This window comes from Numida meleagris, chromosome 14 (assembly GCF_002078875.1).
Source record: "Numida meleagris isolate 19003 breed g44 Domestic line chromosome 14, NumMel1.0, whole genome shotgun sequence".
Classification (NCBI taxonomy): domain Eukaryota; kingdom Metazoa; phylum Chordata; class Aves; order Galliformes; family Numididae; genus Numida; species Numida meleagris.
Window position 1 is genome coordinate 276,925 of NC_034422.1, and position 16,972 is coordinate 293,896.

At 42.9% G+C, this 16,972-nt stretch overlaps 1 protein-coding gene across 10 annotated transcripts in view; it reads right to left on the minus strand.

Annotated features, from left to right (window-relative positions):
• HIC2 (HIC ZBTB transcriptional repressor 2) overlaps positions 1 to 16,972 on the minus strand; it is a 78,253-nt gene that overhangs the window by 9,955 nt on the left and 51,326 nt on the right. For 6 of the 10 annotated variants that reach the window (XM_021412968.1, XM_021412971.1, XM_021412975.1 and 3 more), the window contains one exon: positions 4,759 to 4,897. The exons of 1 other annotated variant lie outside the window; for it this stretch is intronic. The gene's annotated coding sequence lies outside the window, so the exon portion shown is untranslated. Of the gene's footprint in view, positions 1 to 4,758; positions 4,919 to 12,415; positions 16,675 to 16,972 lie in introns of those variants that run through there. 3 more of the 10 variants (XM_021412976.1, XM_021412974.1, XM_021412977.1) reach the window with 2 other exon arrangements.

Here is a 16,972-nt window from a genome sequence, read left to right on the forward strand (position 1 = left end):
GAAATAAATAGATTATTCTCTTAAAATCATCTTGACTTAATGCTTTTATTGCTTGTGTGTTCCATTCTGTCACATCAGATTTCAAATGATAAAGCATTAGGCTGATCTAGGCTTATCTGCTCTCTGGGTCAAGTATGTGTACTCAAGAAAAAGAAATAATGAGTGATATCTCCATAGTAAAAAAAAAAAAAAAAAAAAAGGTGTTACATTTACATCATCTGTTTTTGTACAACAAAAGGATTTTTCTTCATGAAAAAAGCAATCAAAAAGTAAACTAAGACAATTTTTCCTCCCAAACTGCTGACTCACTAGAATGGTACTTCTGCAGTTACCAAAAGATCTGCCAAGCAGGTGCCTCCCTTCATCCACAGGACAGATTTTTTTCAGTTGGCCAGCCTGGAATTTGCCTATGCATTTGGTAGAATTTTGTGGCCCTTCTTCCATGCACACAGATTGCAGTGGCTTTTCGCCTTGATCCACAGCTAAAATGATTGTTCTTCTTTTCTGTTCTGTTCCTATCCATTTCAGAATGGATGGGAACCACAGTAAGTGGTGGATTCACTGCTCATTAATACTGCTTCCCAAGATGGCTGGCTTTAAAAAGGGTCCCAGCCAAAGAAGGAGGTACAGCCTTGCCATGGTTTTAGCCAGTTATTTCTTCTCTCTCTGTAATGTTTCTGTGATAGAAACTCATCCTGCCGCTTCTCATAAACATAGAGAAAGGAATTACCACCAGTGAAAAATGATGAGCACTTTAAAAACAAGTTTTGCTGTAGATGGTTACATCAGAGCTGCAGCGCACAGGCAGTGCATCTGGCTTTAGTTGCTTGCTTCCAGAATTGCCAGTTAAAAGGAAGAAGCAACAAGAGAGGCACCAAATACCCACTTCTATCTCACCAGGCCAGTAAAAGCACTCACTTCTGGGTCACCAAGATATATTGATAGGGAAGGACAAAAACTTGGTTTGCAACATAACACAGCATCTCTGTCTCTGTATATGAATGCATCCTGCTCAACAAGAGCAAGAGACCACCTATTACTACACTGCAAATAAAATGGTGCTTCTCCTTGCATATAATACACAAAATCCCTCAATATAATTTTTAAGTGTTCCATAAAGAGTGATGCAGGAAGAGAAAGAAAAGAGCGTAGACAGTGTTTTTTTCCTAAACAGACTAATAAAAAAAATATGTTACTGAACTAAAAGTGAGCTTGTTTCCCATTCATGTGGCACTTGAAGCAGAGGTCTAGAAATCTCTGCTTGCATGTTTGTCTAAGCCTTTGCAAAAAATCAAGGCTTGTTGCAGCTACAAATGGGAAATGGGTTTGGTTTTTACTTCTGGTTTTCCCTTCTGCCTTAAATGATCTTGAAACGAAGTAATGAGGTAATGAGCCTGCAGGGAAAGCCCTGGAAGCAGACCCAGAATTATAGTTTTGCTTTTTACTGACCTTTATGAGGAAGATAATGTTATTATTAAAACTCAGTATGTTCTGCAGCAGAAAAATTAGCATAATACAAGTTGTTTAAATTACCTATATTTATCTCACATGTCAAATTTTATAAAAGTATTCATGTTCAGTAGGACGTAAGTATGAGGTAGGTTATTACCTTTAGTAGATTTAAATGCAGTGGTCAAGTTTAAGCACTGCAACACTGCCTATTGAATTTGAATTTGATAGCTGAAGTCTAACATGGATTTAGCAACCTCAACAAGATGAATGTAATAGAACAGGGCAGTCAAAACATTCAGCAAAGTTTAGAGCGCCATATAAAAGTTTGTCAGGAATTGCCCACTGAGAGTTTTTACCAGGACAGCAACATGGGACAGAGAACACACCTTTGACTGACATACCTTTGTTGGCAAAAGCTTTATAGCATCAACTTGGCTTATGTATCTTGTACAGTCCTGGTCACAAATAAATTCATTCCAGATGTTTTCCAGAGTTGACCCATTATAAACCCTTCTTTAGCAGTGATGCATTTTGTGGGTAGGGGAATGTTGGAAATCTTGTTAGCAAAAGGAGAAGCATGCATTATTCCTTGACCTATGGCATTCCTAAGATCTCACTTCTGGTGGAAAGCGTGGGATCAGAGATAACTACAAGGTTAAGTCCTGTATAAAACTGAGCAGATCTTCCAAAACAAATGGCAGGTGCAGCATTACAAAGGCCTTCCTATCCATTAGTTTGCCGAGAATGGTTCTTAACGAGCCTTGAAGACGTGGATAACCTACCACCAGTAATAACAACAAAAGCCCCAAAAGTCCCTGAAAAATCACAGTGGTTTATATTTTGTGTATTTCAGTATAATTTTTAAGAAGCCTTTCTTTTCAGTTTTCTGCAAGAAGATTAAAAAAACAAACACAAATTCCCTGTTCAGAGGGAGTTTTCTGATAAAACAAACAGCAACAACAACAAAACAAAGAATATATAAATATCTCAGTGAAGGTCAGGGTCTTTCAGCATTGAATTTGGTGTGCAAAATTTCACTCCTTTGCATTTAAAACAGGATCACAGAAGACTTTGGTCAAATAGCAGTAGAGATAGTTTTTTAGATTTAGGTTGCTTCCCAGTCATTCAAGACACAGTTTTCAAAGCAGAACTTGCTTAGATATTCCTATGCAAGTAAGGAAGAAAGCAAGACTGAGGCTCTCCACTACTCCACCATATCCATGACACTGAGACACAGCACATGCAAAGATATGAAAAATACAGAGCACAAATCACAGAATACAGCAGTGCTGCAAGCAAATGCCAGACATCAAACAAAGCTACGCAAGCTAAAAGCATTTTCACAAGCAATAATGCCCAGGGAGCTGGATAACTGAGCTGCTGTGCCCAGGCTTGAGCACACACTCATCCAGTGCGCACAGAGACCGTGCAGAACACACCAACAGCTCCAGGAGCTTTGCTGCTCTCACTACAAAGCATGAGAAACTTAGTTTGCTCTCAATTTCTAAAAAGACTTTGGAAATCACTGAAAATTACGTTGCCAAAGTACAGGAGAAGAAGAATCTCTTCACTCTCTTTAAATAGTATAAAATCTACATATTCATTACAGATTTGATTCTCTTTAATATTCTTAAATCTTTTCCCAAAAGTAATTCCTGAATAAATGCTAAATGTGTTATCTTAGCAGCCTCTGGTAGGAGATGATATTTGATTTCACCTCTGTGTTATAGATTTTAGCATATGAATATTGTTCACCTTTTAAGAAGCAGCAACAGCAAAGCAAAGAATCAGTCAAAAACAGATCTAAGGAATAACTAATTGCATGTAGAAGATTTGTGGATGGATGAGAAGGCTATACACCAAGCATCTGAACAGTGAACTAACAGTACTGCAGATAAAAACCAACAAAAAAATTAGATGTGACGTATCAAATTAGATGCCATTAAAGCATTAGCTTAACGTGCATGTTATAATATATTTAGGAAAAGACAGTGGCCCGCTTACATATTACTCTTCCTTGCTAAGCAGTTCTACTGCACCAAGCAGACATGCAGTAGTGAGCATGGGGAAGAACAAGACAAACAAAACCAGTTGTTGCTTTTTCCCACCAAGTTACTTCCAACGTTAAAAATGCTGTGTCCAGCTACTACCGTATCTAGGTGAAACTGAAAACAGATAATTTCTTTGCCATTCAGTTTCAGAGGAACTAACATTTTTAGGGCACTGGAAGAGCCGCCTAGTGGGGAGAGCTTTCCTATTGTTCACTGGCTCATCTGATCTTTCTTTCCCCACATCTCTAGAGAACTTATTTCCATGACTCTCCTGAGGTATTGGTGAGGCAGTCTTTCAGGGCTGCTAACCTTCCCCCCAGGAGCTGCAGTTGGCAGGTCATTAGCCCATACCTTGTAAATGTATTCACATTCCAGAGCAGCAGAGGCAGACAGAGGAATGCATGAACTGTGTTAGCTCAAAAGGTTCTCTATCCCCAACCCCTGTGAGAAGGCAGACAGCAGAACATTGAAGCAGAGGCAAGAACATGCACTTTTTCATCATTGGCAGTGGAGCAGCAAAAGCTCTTTGGGATGGTCTCAAGCAGAAAACGGGATGCAGCACCCTTGTTTTTCACACTAGAGTATCTCATACTTCAAAATAGGTAGGACCAACACGTCAAGTTACAGGGGAGAGGTCTGCAGAACTGGGGAAGGGAGAGAAAGCAACATGCAGGACAGAGCAGGATGCGCAGCTGCTGTTGCAAGTGTGGACATGGAAAGGAGGAGAATGGAGGATTATTTCACAGAGGATACCACATCAGCAAACTTAAAATGGCCCTTATCTAGTTTGTTACATTCCATTTAGTGCCAGATAGAACTGCCATCCTGTCTCCCTCAAGCAACTTGCAAGACACCCGCAGAAATGGTGTAGCTTGGTTTATGGACACAAGCACCTGTTTGGTAACTTTGTGCGGCAATGTTTGGACATTTTGTGTGTGGGCAATACAAAGCTACCAGCTCCTGACCCAAAAAGGAGAGAAGATAGAGTCAGATGATGTCCCCAGTCCCTTCTTTTTCCTGTCCTAGAATAACAAGCAAAGCCTGACATGGCTAGTTCCTTCCCTGCTTCATGGCAAACTGTATAGGCAATCTCCGTGGCTGAAGAGGATAGGGGCCCTATGTGCATGAAAGCACTAACATCAGGAGAGCAGTGATTTCCAGTCATTGCAAGGCTGTAGCAAAGCAGGAACACCTTGCTATACAAGCCAAGACTACGAGCAGTAGAATGCAGATTAACCGCTTGGTTGCCGCTTACCATGCCAGGTACATTGGGCTAAAGGCACCTCCATCCAGTGCTGCCCGACGTGCCAGGTACATCCCATGATGTTCCATTGAAATCACAACAGGCCATCAATAGAACGTGGCTGCACGGATGCAGAATGGAGAACCAGGCGCTGTTAAATGCAATTAAAAAACTGCAATCAAAATTGAAACGTACATTTTAAAATGGCCATCCGCCTTAAAAATGTAACTTCTAAAACAACCTCCCCTCCACCCATCTCCCCGGAGCTGAACTGTGACAGAAAGAGAGCAGAAGGAGTCTGCAATTTTCCTGATGACTTTCTCTGTCCACCTCCATTCAGAACTCCAATGGCACTGAGCTTCAGGGGGACCAGGGAACACATATCCGGGAACAGCAGATCACAGGCTATCTGCACCAGCTTCCCTTCTGCCCAGAAATTCAGGCAACTAATATCACCATTTAGAAATGCTTCTACAATGGAAAAAAAAAATGGTGCCAGAGGTCCATGGTCTTGTTACCCACATACAGGCAATGGAAGGAGTACTTAAATGCTGATTCTTTGTGTTATTCCCTTTTCCCTGTTCCCCTTCCCAAGCCCTTGAAATCCTTCTCTCATAACATCTCTAGATGTTACGGCATGGATCTAGGCTGAATCCTTTGGCTTTTGTTACATCTGTGGAGCAAGGAGGGAGGAAGGAAAAGAGAATATTGCACCCTCCTGTTTATAATGATGCTTCACTAATAATTTTAGTCTCCATTCTTGGAGACTGGAAATGATGTCGATTCATAGTGAACTGCAGCTCGTACAAGTCACCAAATTTAAGATGTATAATTCCACCCTTCCCTGCCCAAAGGAAGAACAACATCGTTTTCGTGCCAAGAAAGAGCACATCCCACTGATGCACTCAGCTTGCCAAACGTAGGGTATCCTCTGCAGTGCATATCCTCCTCTTCCAAGAGTTTCTGCAGTCAGTTCCAGCAGGGTTAACAAGGAGGACATTCTCAGGGTAGATGCTAAGTGCAGGCCTCTCTTCACAATTGTTGCTGCTCTAGGTGGGTAAAAAACCCAAACCACCAGAAATAAACTTGCAGCCTTGCAGGGATTTAAGACAGGGTTTTAGACCCTCATGGCAAAGTGAAGCTTTTGCATAGCTCATATCACACTGAGGGCTACATGTCTCCATCTGTGCTGCTGCAGATAGAAATCTTACATTTAAAAAGTTAGAAGAATATTGATTACCATTTCAACCTTAAAAGATAAAAGGCTGAATGGAAAAGACTGACTTACAGTAATGAATCTTATCTGTATGAGAGTAAATGTAAGGGACAGCAGTGGCTTGGCAAATAGAAAGTGTCTTCATGAAAAGGACACTGAATGAGGAGATCTTCATTCTTCTTGGACATCTGCTGGGCTCAGACATGTCCCATCGTTCCTATCTGCATACTTATCCTCACAGTTCTGTTACTTAATCCCTTCCACAATGAACGAATAGGGCTTTTGTACTTAGATTGTCCTGTTTTGACTGCTCTGTACTGTAGATATTTAAATCTTGTCAATACAACGAAGAAGTGAAATGTAAGCGTTTGCTTACTGAACTGGGCTATACTGAGCCAAGATCATTTGCTGAACTACAGGCCCGAGCTCCCGTTCTCCAAGAGCTCACTCCTTGCATAAAAGCAACACACTGCTGGCTGCACCTGCAGCATCAGGGCTCTGCGAAACAGTCAGCAATACCAGCAGTACTCAGTTTAAGAAACGCTGAATGCTGCATGAAGGTTTTTATTGGACTGCTTTCGAGACAGTAGCTCTAGTGCAGATTTATACCCAGATTACAGCAATTCTTGCTACTGTGAAGCAAGAAGATCTTCTCTATAGTTGTGTTTTCCCTCTAGGGCAGAGATTAGCAGAGAACTGCTTAACACAAAGGTGTTTCCTGCTGCTAGAACATCAGGCTGCAGTCAGAAATGAAACTTCCTGCCAATTCCTAAACAGAGCTTTTGTATATTATACATTTATTTTCACTGTTGACATGAAGACTACCCAAACCTTTTATGTGGGAGGAGAAAGGAAAAGCATAGACATCAGAGATGATGTTGGGCAGAGCCAGGCACTAAAATTTCTGGCAAATCTGCAGAGTACAGTTGATCTTAGCATAGTAGTGACGCAAAACACACAAAGGCTCAGAAGCAGTAGATGTTGGGTGCTCCTGCAGCCCTGCAACAACTGTGAAGGCTCAGCCCTGGCTTGATACTGCATTACAAGTGAGACAGGCATCCCTGATGCTGATCTAATGATTCCTTATTGCAATAAAATACCCTCATATTCAGTAAAGTAGCTCAGTCCACACAGGAGGAACAGTACCTCTACCCACCCAGCAGTTACAGGCCTTGTGGTATGCAAAATTCCCATTTCCCAGCTACCTTTGAGCCTTGGTGTATAGAATCCTCCCTTCACAATGCAAGAATTTAGGACGCGACTAAAGAACTGTTACTACCTCCCAGCTAATCCTAGAGAGTTAGGCAGAATCTGCACCCCTGTCAATTACATGGAATGAGAAGATGCTAAAGGTCCTAAACCTTGGGATCTGTTGTTCCTCAGTGTTGCCAGGGTTGGCAGGGGGTGCGTGCGGTGGCAGCTTTGTGCTGGACATTGCTTTGGGAGCAAGAGCACACTGTGGTGGAGATGGAACATCATGACCCTTTTCTAAGTGAGACTGTCTTACAGCAACCTTCCAGTTGTAGCACAGCTTTAGGGCTCTGAGTCACCACGGGTACAAGCTGATAGCTGAGTTGTGAAATGTAGCAATCCTGGAGCAAGTGCACGGGTCTTTCAACTGTCCCTGTGACTGGAGAGGGATCTCCAGGACAGGGATGAGATAGCTAGCAGCGTTAAATCCACTAGCTATTGTGACTCAGAACCCTCGGTGGGGTTTGTTAGAGCAAATAAGGCCTCAGAGTGCTGGAAGGAATGGGAGAGAGTTTGATAAAGATCCTCCCAATTGGCCTACTTATTTTTATTTCTTGTGTGGACTCAGCAGTTTTTTCTGCAGATAGAAGCAGTCTGTGCAGGAGTATCTGCATACTGCTAATGTTGTGAACTTGTTGCAGTAGGTTACGCTAAACTCCATGCCAAGGGGTACAGGGAGGACACGGGCAGTAAAAGCCTTGGACCAAAATGTAATCTCTCTTGCCATATGCCATATGCCAGATGCCAGTGAGCACAGAAACAAACTTTGCCATCTAATTTTTTTCTACAAGATCAAATCTCATTCACTTGTCTCACCTGTGCCTGTGGATGCAGTGGCAGCAGTTCTCCTTAACACAAACAATCAGTGCCTTAAATATGTCACCTTTTGCACTTTATCCACCTTTTATTTCTCTTTTTTTTTTCCCCAAGAACTGATTGTGTGTTCCAGCATGTACTTCCAGATAACTATTTGCCTCTAAGCACTAACCTACCCTCAGATTCTTCCTGTTGCTTCACTCCTGTTAAGTTTTTCAAGCAAATCACTGTTTAAGAGTTGGTCCTGGCAATGTCAAGACCCTGTCCAGCACCCTTCCAAATCAGATGCTTAACTGACCATCTTGAACCTCATACATGGGGTGCTTTGTGACCACAATGTGTTTCTGCATCTCTGAGCCTGCCAAATAAGATGCCAGAAAGCTGCTATTGCTTGTAAAAGCAGAAGGCCTTACAGACTCAAGGTCTTGCAAACTATCTGCATTGCAGCAAAATCCATCCAAGATGAAGATATCCTAAGGGGAAAAGCAGGGCTTATGGTGAGATACTTGAATGCTTTGTGTAATTTTACACACGTTCAGAGTTCTTCCTTGGCCTCCTCTTCAGATATTACTGGTGCCTCAAATTCTCATTTCATCTGTCTTATTCCTCTCTCATCTTCATTTGAGACTACAGACTTTCTTTAAACTCCACTTAGTTGCTGCAAGGAGATCACTCTACCCATGCTTCAAAAATCCTCCTCTTCCCAGCAAGGCTCCCATGCACAACAGTGGTCCAGGGCAGCAGATATCTATCTGTGGCACATTTGGCCAGCCTTCTCTCTCAGAAGGTTTCTCCGCTCCAGTGATTATAACTCCAGGCAGTTTTTAAAAGTGGCCCAACATTATGGGATGTTGAAAACTTTGATACAATCCAAAGACAAGCATCTTTCCTTCTCTACGCATTATTCTTGTCAAGGATTTTCTGGCAGTCTCAGAACACACAAATTATAGGTTCTTGTCATAAATCAAGACTCAAAACATGTCTCCATTTAAAAAAAAAGTGGAAGAGGAGGGGAAAATCAGAGAAAAAGGCCGAAGATTTGGTTTTGAAAAGGAGACTGGCAGCCTGTACATGTACTTTTACCATGTAATCTGGAAGTTCCTCAGGACAGGACCCCCAGAACATGTCATACTGAACCATACACACACCTCACAGCAAAAGAACCAGCAGCTCTCTCATCAGTTCCAGACTGCTCAGCTTCTAAATCAACACTGCCAGAAGGCAGGACTATAACAAATTAGCACCATTCACACTTTGTTGAAGTTGCTGTTCCATTGTTTGTTTATTTAAAACACACAAACACACACACTCTCACAAGCTGGCTCTCTGCTGCCATCACCCAAACTCAAGATTTGTAGTCACAGAGAGACAAGCAAAGGCAGTGGATTAAACTCATACAGAGCAGCAGTCACTGCACTGGAACTCTGCTTGGGTTATGCTCTTTCACTGCAAGCAGAGCAAAAGAATGCCCACATTGTTCCAGCCTGGAAGACAAAGGTGTAAAAATCCTTATTTCAGCACCTGACTAGAAAAGTGTTGCTACAAAAAAAAAAGAGCCACAGGTTTGAAAGGACCTAAGCACAAACATGGATTGGGCGGAGAATGGCTTGAGAGCAGCCTTGGGAAGGATTTGGGAGTATCAACTGATTAAAGACTCAACATGAGCTGGCAATGTGCACTTGCAGCCCAGAAGGCCAACCGTATCCTGGGTTGCATCAAGAGATGTGTGACAAGCAGGTTGAGGGAAGTGATTCTGCCCCTCTACTCTGCTCTTGTGAGACCCCACCTGGAGTACTGCATCCAGTTCTGGGGCTCCCAACACAAGAAGGACATGGAGCTGTTGGAGCGGGTCCAGAGGAGGGCCACGAAGATATTCAGAGGGCTGGAGCACCTCCGCTACAAGGACAGGCTGAGAGAGCTGGGGCTCTTTAGCCTGAAGAAGAGAAGGCTCTAGGAGGACCTTACAGCAGCCTTCCAGTACCTGAAGGGGCCTACAGGAAAGCTGGGGAGGGACTTCTTATAAGGGCATGTAGCGACAGGATGAGGGGAAATGGCTGTAAAGTGGAAGAGGGGAGATACTTAGACTAGATATTAGGAACACTGAAACAGGTTGCCCAGTGAGGTTGTGGATACCCCCTCCCTGGAAGCATTCAAGGCCAAGCTGGATGGGGCTGCGAGCAACCTGGACTAGAGGGAGGTGCCCTACAGCAGTGGGGTTGGAACTACATGACCTTAAAGGTCCCTTCCAACCCAAGCCATTCTATGATTCTGTGACCCAACACTAATAAAACTCATGCTACTTATGAACATCCAAGGGGTAATCTGCACCCCTTATCAGCACACAAGATGGTAACTGTATTAAAACAGGAAACATGTCTTACTTCATAAAGCACTGTATAAGTTTACATAGCACAATATTAGTGATAGTAAACGGTTGTCAGAGTAAAGCAAAGAGGTGGCTGTAAGACCTGACAAAGTACCACCGTTCCCATTTCTGAACTCTGGGTAGTAATGCTATAGGATGAAACCAGTTGTTCTGACGTGGTTTACTCTCATGCGCCAATCTGTTCTTATTTTAAGAGATTATTTGGGAGGTGTGTTATGCTTTTATTCACGCTGGAGAAATTAATATTTTATCATGAGATGATCACGATAAGGATGATGTTAAATGCTGTAGGAGAGTCTTATCCTCCCACCAAATGCAGACTAGTTTGCCAGCATGTATCTGGGTGTCACTAATGATTCCTTTACACAGCATTTGTATCTGTAGGCACTTACTCTATGCAGAGCACCTCAGTATCTGATTCATTGCTCACCAGTTGCATCATATAGTCTGTAGAGACAGCTTCTCTTTCATTTCCGTTGATTTATACTACATTAAACTCTGGCATGCTGCAAGCTAGTTTAAAGCATTGTAAAGTTGGTGTAATCACTTGAAACCCTTACTTGCTGCCTTTTTTCTCTGTTCATTTTAAGAATGTTTTTGGGTTCATGATCACTCTAACAGTGTGCATCCTCTGTGCATCCTCAGTGTGCATCCCCTGTGCATCCATAAACCCATGATTTATCAAAATATTTAAATACTTAGGTTTAAGTATTTCAAAAGCTATTCACTTCACAGATGTCACGTAAGGAAACTGCTAAATCACTTGGATTTATTTCCTGTCAGAAACAAGCCTAAGAGAGAACAGCAGAATGGATCACCCTCCTTCTTTCAGCACTATTAAAACCATCTCATTTGGTAATTATTCTCTTCAAGATGGGTGTGGGGGAGTGAAGAGCTGGAGCAGATTATATTCATAGCAGATAACCTTGGGAGAAACAGGAGGTACCAGAGAAACAGGCATGAGGGGTAAAGTTGTGACAGTACTGAAACTATCAGGAGACACAGGTGTACCAAGTGTCTGTTCCAGAGAGCTCTGAGAATTCAAACGTGGCCACACCTCATGCAAGATTTAGGCTTGGCTGGCAGATCTCATAGGCACTCAGAGGAAAATTCACAAGGAGAATTCACATATTTAAAACCTTGAGCAAGAGTTTAAAAAATAACACTAGAAGGCAATTTTAAAAGTTTGTTACATCACTTCCCACAGAGCTCTCCCCTCTCAGCAAGGAAAGTCATTAAGGAAGAAACAAAACAACAACAGGCAAACAAACAAAAACCCCACAAACAGAACCCAAACAACAAAACCAGAAAGATGGAGGGACTGAAACCTCCCTTACACAGATGCAACAACTCAGCAGTTTAACAGCTCCATAAATATGATCAAGATCTGGCCAAAGGAGTAAAACATGTGCTAACAGCCACAAAAAAAAGAAAATGATTCTAGAACATAGACTAGAAGGGAAAAAAAAATGACCTTCTATCTTTACACTTTCAGCAGAATCTGCTAACAAAACCAGCATCAAGACTCCCAGGTGATGCTAGAAGTATGCTTAGTGAGGATATGTTTGGACTAAAACCTCTCTTTTGCTGCTGTGCTTTCCCAAACACCTGTATTCAGTCTCATACCCTTGGCTGCACATCACTCAGTCACATTCAGTTCTGTCTTGGAGAAGGGCTAAATAAATTGTAGCACTGTTAAGCCACAGTGCAGGTGCTCCAAAACATGCACCTCCTGAGGCTCTTGAACTTGACAAGATATATGCTTCATCTTCTTCATATGATATGGCACGTTTTGATGCCATCTACTCTCTCTGACTCATGAGGTCAATTAATCTGGGATTAACTCATTCCCTTCATGCATTTACTTGGCAGACACCCTGGTAGAAGTTTTTTTTAGCAACAGGAAATGCACCGCCCCCCTCCCCCCCAAATCCAAAAACAAACAGTAGTCATCTCATGTAAAGAACTTGAATTTGTAGCATTGATGGCATCCTTCTTACCATAGGGATCCTCCACTGTGGAATACATCTCTTGTCTAAGAGACTATGTTCTTCTGTAGGCAGGCCACCACAATGCTAACATGGCTTCCACACACTTTCTGTTTCTGCTACCTCAGCGTAAGAAGACTCATATAAAAACCCTTTTCAAGTTGTGCAGGGGAGAAATAGCAGGCACTTGCCTGTAGAAAAATAAAGTATATAGTAATTTATCAAATTGATTTAATACAGTCCAGCTGCATGGGAGAGTGCTGGCCCTTGCAGAGATAGTTCCAGAACTATGCATTTGCTTTCAAATAGGCAAGGTGATTTGGTACAACTGCCACATCCTTTGAAAAGGTTGGTTTTGACATGATGGGAAAGGTCTTGGGATTTTCCAGCTCCTCTCTAAGTAGAAGGCAATTCAGCGAACACACCAGAGACTCTGCAGTAGACACCATTCTAAAATTTGTGTTTGTTATATCCTAATTTTCACACAACTTTTGCAGTAGCCGGAAAATGATGATTAATTTTTTATGTGTTCCTAAAAACAGAGGAAAGGTCAAGAAAGCACAGTTACACGTGATTTGTTCATTCTTTAGCAGCAGTCTTTGAAAGTGCTGGTCCTGGATTACTGCTCACATTTTCCCTGTTATTCTTAAACCAAAGTATCAAATATGGGTATTAGGTTTGGTGGGTTTTCAATAAAAAAGTGTATGGAACTAAATTTTGCTAACTTTCTTCTATATGTGTTTATTATTATTTTTATAAAACTTCCATATGATTATTAGAAGCTATGTGAAGCATACCAGAACTTCAGAAAGAAGCCCCAACTCAGAGCATCTCTCATTTGAAGGAAAGGATGATTACTACAATCCACTTTTTTCTTTAACTGAATTTTATTTTCCTCATATGAAGAAGCTCTTTTGTTCATCTGTTTTTTCATTAATTTTGCTATTTAAAGGACTGAGGAATAAGTAATCTAAAGAAGAGTTCTGTTGGAGTGAGAAACAGAAAATCCTCATGACAAGAATCATCCCCTCCAAACACAGGACTCGTTCCTCCTGCCACACATGCCCACTAAATGCCCTTTTGCCTTCCTATGAGGGAAGCAAATCCAAAAGATCTGCCATAAAAGGCTGGAAGGCACTATGGTCAGCTGGGCACAGAGTGGGGGTGGTGCCAGGATGTAAAAAAGTAGCTGAAGTTATCTGGGAATAACAAGCTTCACAGAAGTTCCCCTTGGACAGAGGTCAGCATGTGGGAATGATGGATTAAGATGGAGTGTTTGCATTTCCCTGTCAGATGCAAAAATATCAGTGCTGGCACGCTCAGGTGTTCTGGTGCTCCTTGGAGGGAGTCTCCAGCCACCAGAACTGTATATGTGCAGGGCTCTCCTACTTGTCTCTCTCTCTCCAGTAGCACATACATTTTTGATTTTTTTTTAATATGTGATCTAGGTTAGTGCTCATAAAAGCAAAGAATTAACAGCTACAGAACAGCTCTGCTGTCAGACTCTGCTGACACCATCAGCTCCAAACCCACACTGCTCCCACTCACGCACAGTGAGCAGTGGTCATCATGGAGGGGCAAAGAGCTGTGTGTTGTCACCTCTTCTTCCAAGGGACACACAGAGCATTTGGTCCATTGACACCTGAGCCGTCAGGGTGCAGGGCTGAATCCTGTATCGGACATGGCTTTTTAGGATGTAGCACTTCTCTATCACTGCCCTCCTCAACAGACATCAGTGCTTTTTAATTTTCTTTTTTTTAAAGCCAGCATTAACATTGCAAGTAGAGAAGACAAGTGCATTATTTCCCTTTTTGCAGGTCAGGAAAAAAAATAAAAAATAAAGGACAGAGAAATAGATCCTTAGGTACAGATTATGAGGCATCCAGATCTGTTATAGCCCGTCCAAAGCAGGGATGCCACTGAAGAGGTTAGGTCTTGCTCTTCTCCTCCATTGAGCCTGGGCTTGCTCAGCCTTACAGCCTCATGGCTCATGGTGTCACACTGTGGTGCAGCCAAGCAGGCAGGAAAGCACAGCCAAGGACCAGGAACTCTTATCAGAACTGTTGTAAAACCAAATCCTCTGTGTCGGAGGTCACAGTAGTAATTGAGGACTGTGCTTAAACTCCAAAACATCTTCCACTGTCCAGGAAGGCTGCTGGCAATAGGTGGAGTATGGTGGTGAGACAGAGGAGCATTGAAGAAAGTAAATGAAAATTTTTGCTGGTTCTGGATGGTGCCTGTGCAGTGAGGAGAGGGAGCAGAGCAGCATGCTGGAGCAGGAGGGACAGGGAAGGACTCCTGCCTGCCTTTGGGACTGGAGTTCTCCTCTGACACCCCAGTCAGAATTGAGATCAATGCCTAACAACATGAGATGCTTCCTCTTCGCAGTGATCATCATTTCTAGATGCTTAATATTTGCTAGCTTCCTCCCTTGGAATTTTGTAACTGCCCAGCAAGAATGAAAGTTTGGAGGTTCTCCCAAAAGTCCTCAAAATGCATCAGAAACCAGAATCTGCTGCAGGGTGTTGTCTGAGCAGATTCAGTGGGTAACGAGAGGTCTTAAATAAAATGTAATGCTCTTTTCTGCCCAGACTTGCCAGAAGATCTTAATGCAAATACAACTCCAGGAAAATTAGGGTGGACTCTAGTAGCTGCCTCTCCCTCAGGGCTTTTTTTTTTCCTTCAATCCTGCCTGATGAAATTCATTACAGTTGCATTTAAACTGTGATTTAAATTTTCCAAAGCAGTCAGGGCAGGTTTGAAAGCCTGATATATCAGAATTTATGCATTTCCTGAAGAACTGAGGTAAATAGCAGAGCCCTTCCAAATGGATGCCCAATTGGTCCTCTCAGTCCCTTGACAAGTTTGCTGTCAGACAAGGCCAGTGGATTCCTGGCAAGTTCATCAGGGTTGCTCCTTAAAACCAAGCAGCTCTACATTCAAGCATGCCAGTACTTTCCTTGGAGGTATTTACAGTTTACTTTTTAGTGCTACTTTAAGTTCAAAGGGGCTAGTAAAGCCCCATTAAGCCATTTACATCAAACTGGTTAGTTAATTATCCTGTTGCAGGCTTTAAATTAGCAATTTATAACTCCTTTCCTAGAGATGCTAGTATTTGGAAACAAGCGAGCAGGGACATTTTGCAGTGGGGTGCAGTTAAGGAACAAAAAAAAAGAAACTGAATAAATCTCTGTTTTACTTGGAAGTTGATAAACTGTTTGAGAATCCAGTAGGGACAGGGGTGGGAGAGAGCCCAACATCACCAGCTAGCAAGGCCAGGGAGGCTGTATCTTGCTTGGGGCTGTGTCTGTGCAGCAAAATTCAGTGATGTGCAGAGATAAAGAGCTAGGCCAACTCTTGGGGGGCACCACACCTAGCTGGGCATGAGACTTCCCTTAGAATGAGATATTCTGCTTCATAGTGTCATAATCAAAGATATTTTTGCATTAATCCATACAAAAATGTGCCTACACAAGACTGAAACCAGTATCTGCCCCCAAGGTAGGAAATGTATTTCAGACTTTGGGGCTGGCAAAACTGAACACCAGCATGCGGGGACTAAAGACCATGGGTTTTAGTCAGCAGTGCTGTTCACCCATGCAGGCAGGTAGGCCCTAGCCACACTGCAGGCACCTTTTTGATAAGGATTAACAAGATTCCAGGTTTACATCCCCATGCCGTAAGAGTCAGTGACCTGCTCACAGTGAGGCTACCCCATGGGCCAGGTGAGGCTGGAGCCAAAGAATCTCCAGTCCCAGGGCCTCCTCCCTTGCCAACAACATTTCATTTATGAAAAGGAGAATTTGTTGTCCCCTCAGGGTCTGGTTATTCCAACTCACCTTGCTCAGAATTCAGAGCTTTTACAGAAAAGATTAAGCTAACTGCCAAAACTAACCAAGTCCTAAAACAAAACATGCCTTTCACCCTGTCTTCTGTACTTCCACTAGCCATCGTTAGTTCAAAACCAGCTGGCATACTGAATGTTTACTGGCAACTTAGATTTAAAATAAAGATGGGAGGGAAAGACCCTCCAGTTGCTGCTTTTTTCACACAACCATCTATTGGGTACAGGAGAAATCCTGGCCCCAGTCCTAGATGCTGTCCTGTACCAACAAGCACTTCAAACACCAAGGGCCAGAATACATGGAAAGAAGTGGCACAGAGAGGGGAACCAAGGCAAAGTGGGAGATTCCACAATGGTGTGCTGATGGACAGTTGGCTGAATATGAGCCAGCAGTGTGCCCAGGTGGCCAAGAAGGCCAGTGGCATCCTGGCTTGGATCAGAAATGGGGTGGTGAGCAGGACTAGGGAAGTGATCCTGCCCCCGTACTCGGCACTGGTGAGGCCCCACCTCGAGTACTGGGTTCAGTTTTGGGCTCCTCAGTACAGAAAGGACATGGAGGTGCTGGAGCAGGTCCAAAGAAGGGCAACAACGCTTGTGAAGGGCTTGGAGAATATGCTCTACGAGGAGAGACTAAAGGAACTGGAGCTGTTTAGTCTGGGGAAGGGAAGGCTGAGGGGAGACCTCATTGCTCTCTTCAAATACCTGAAAGGTGATTGCAGTGAGAG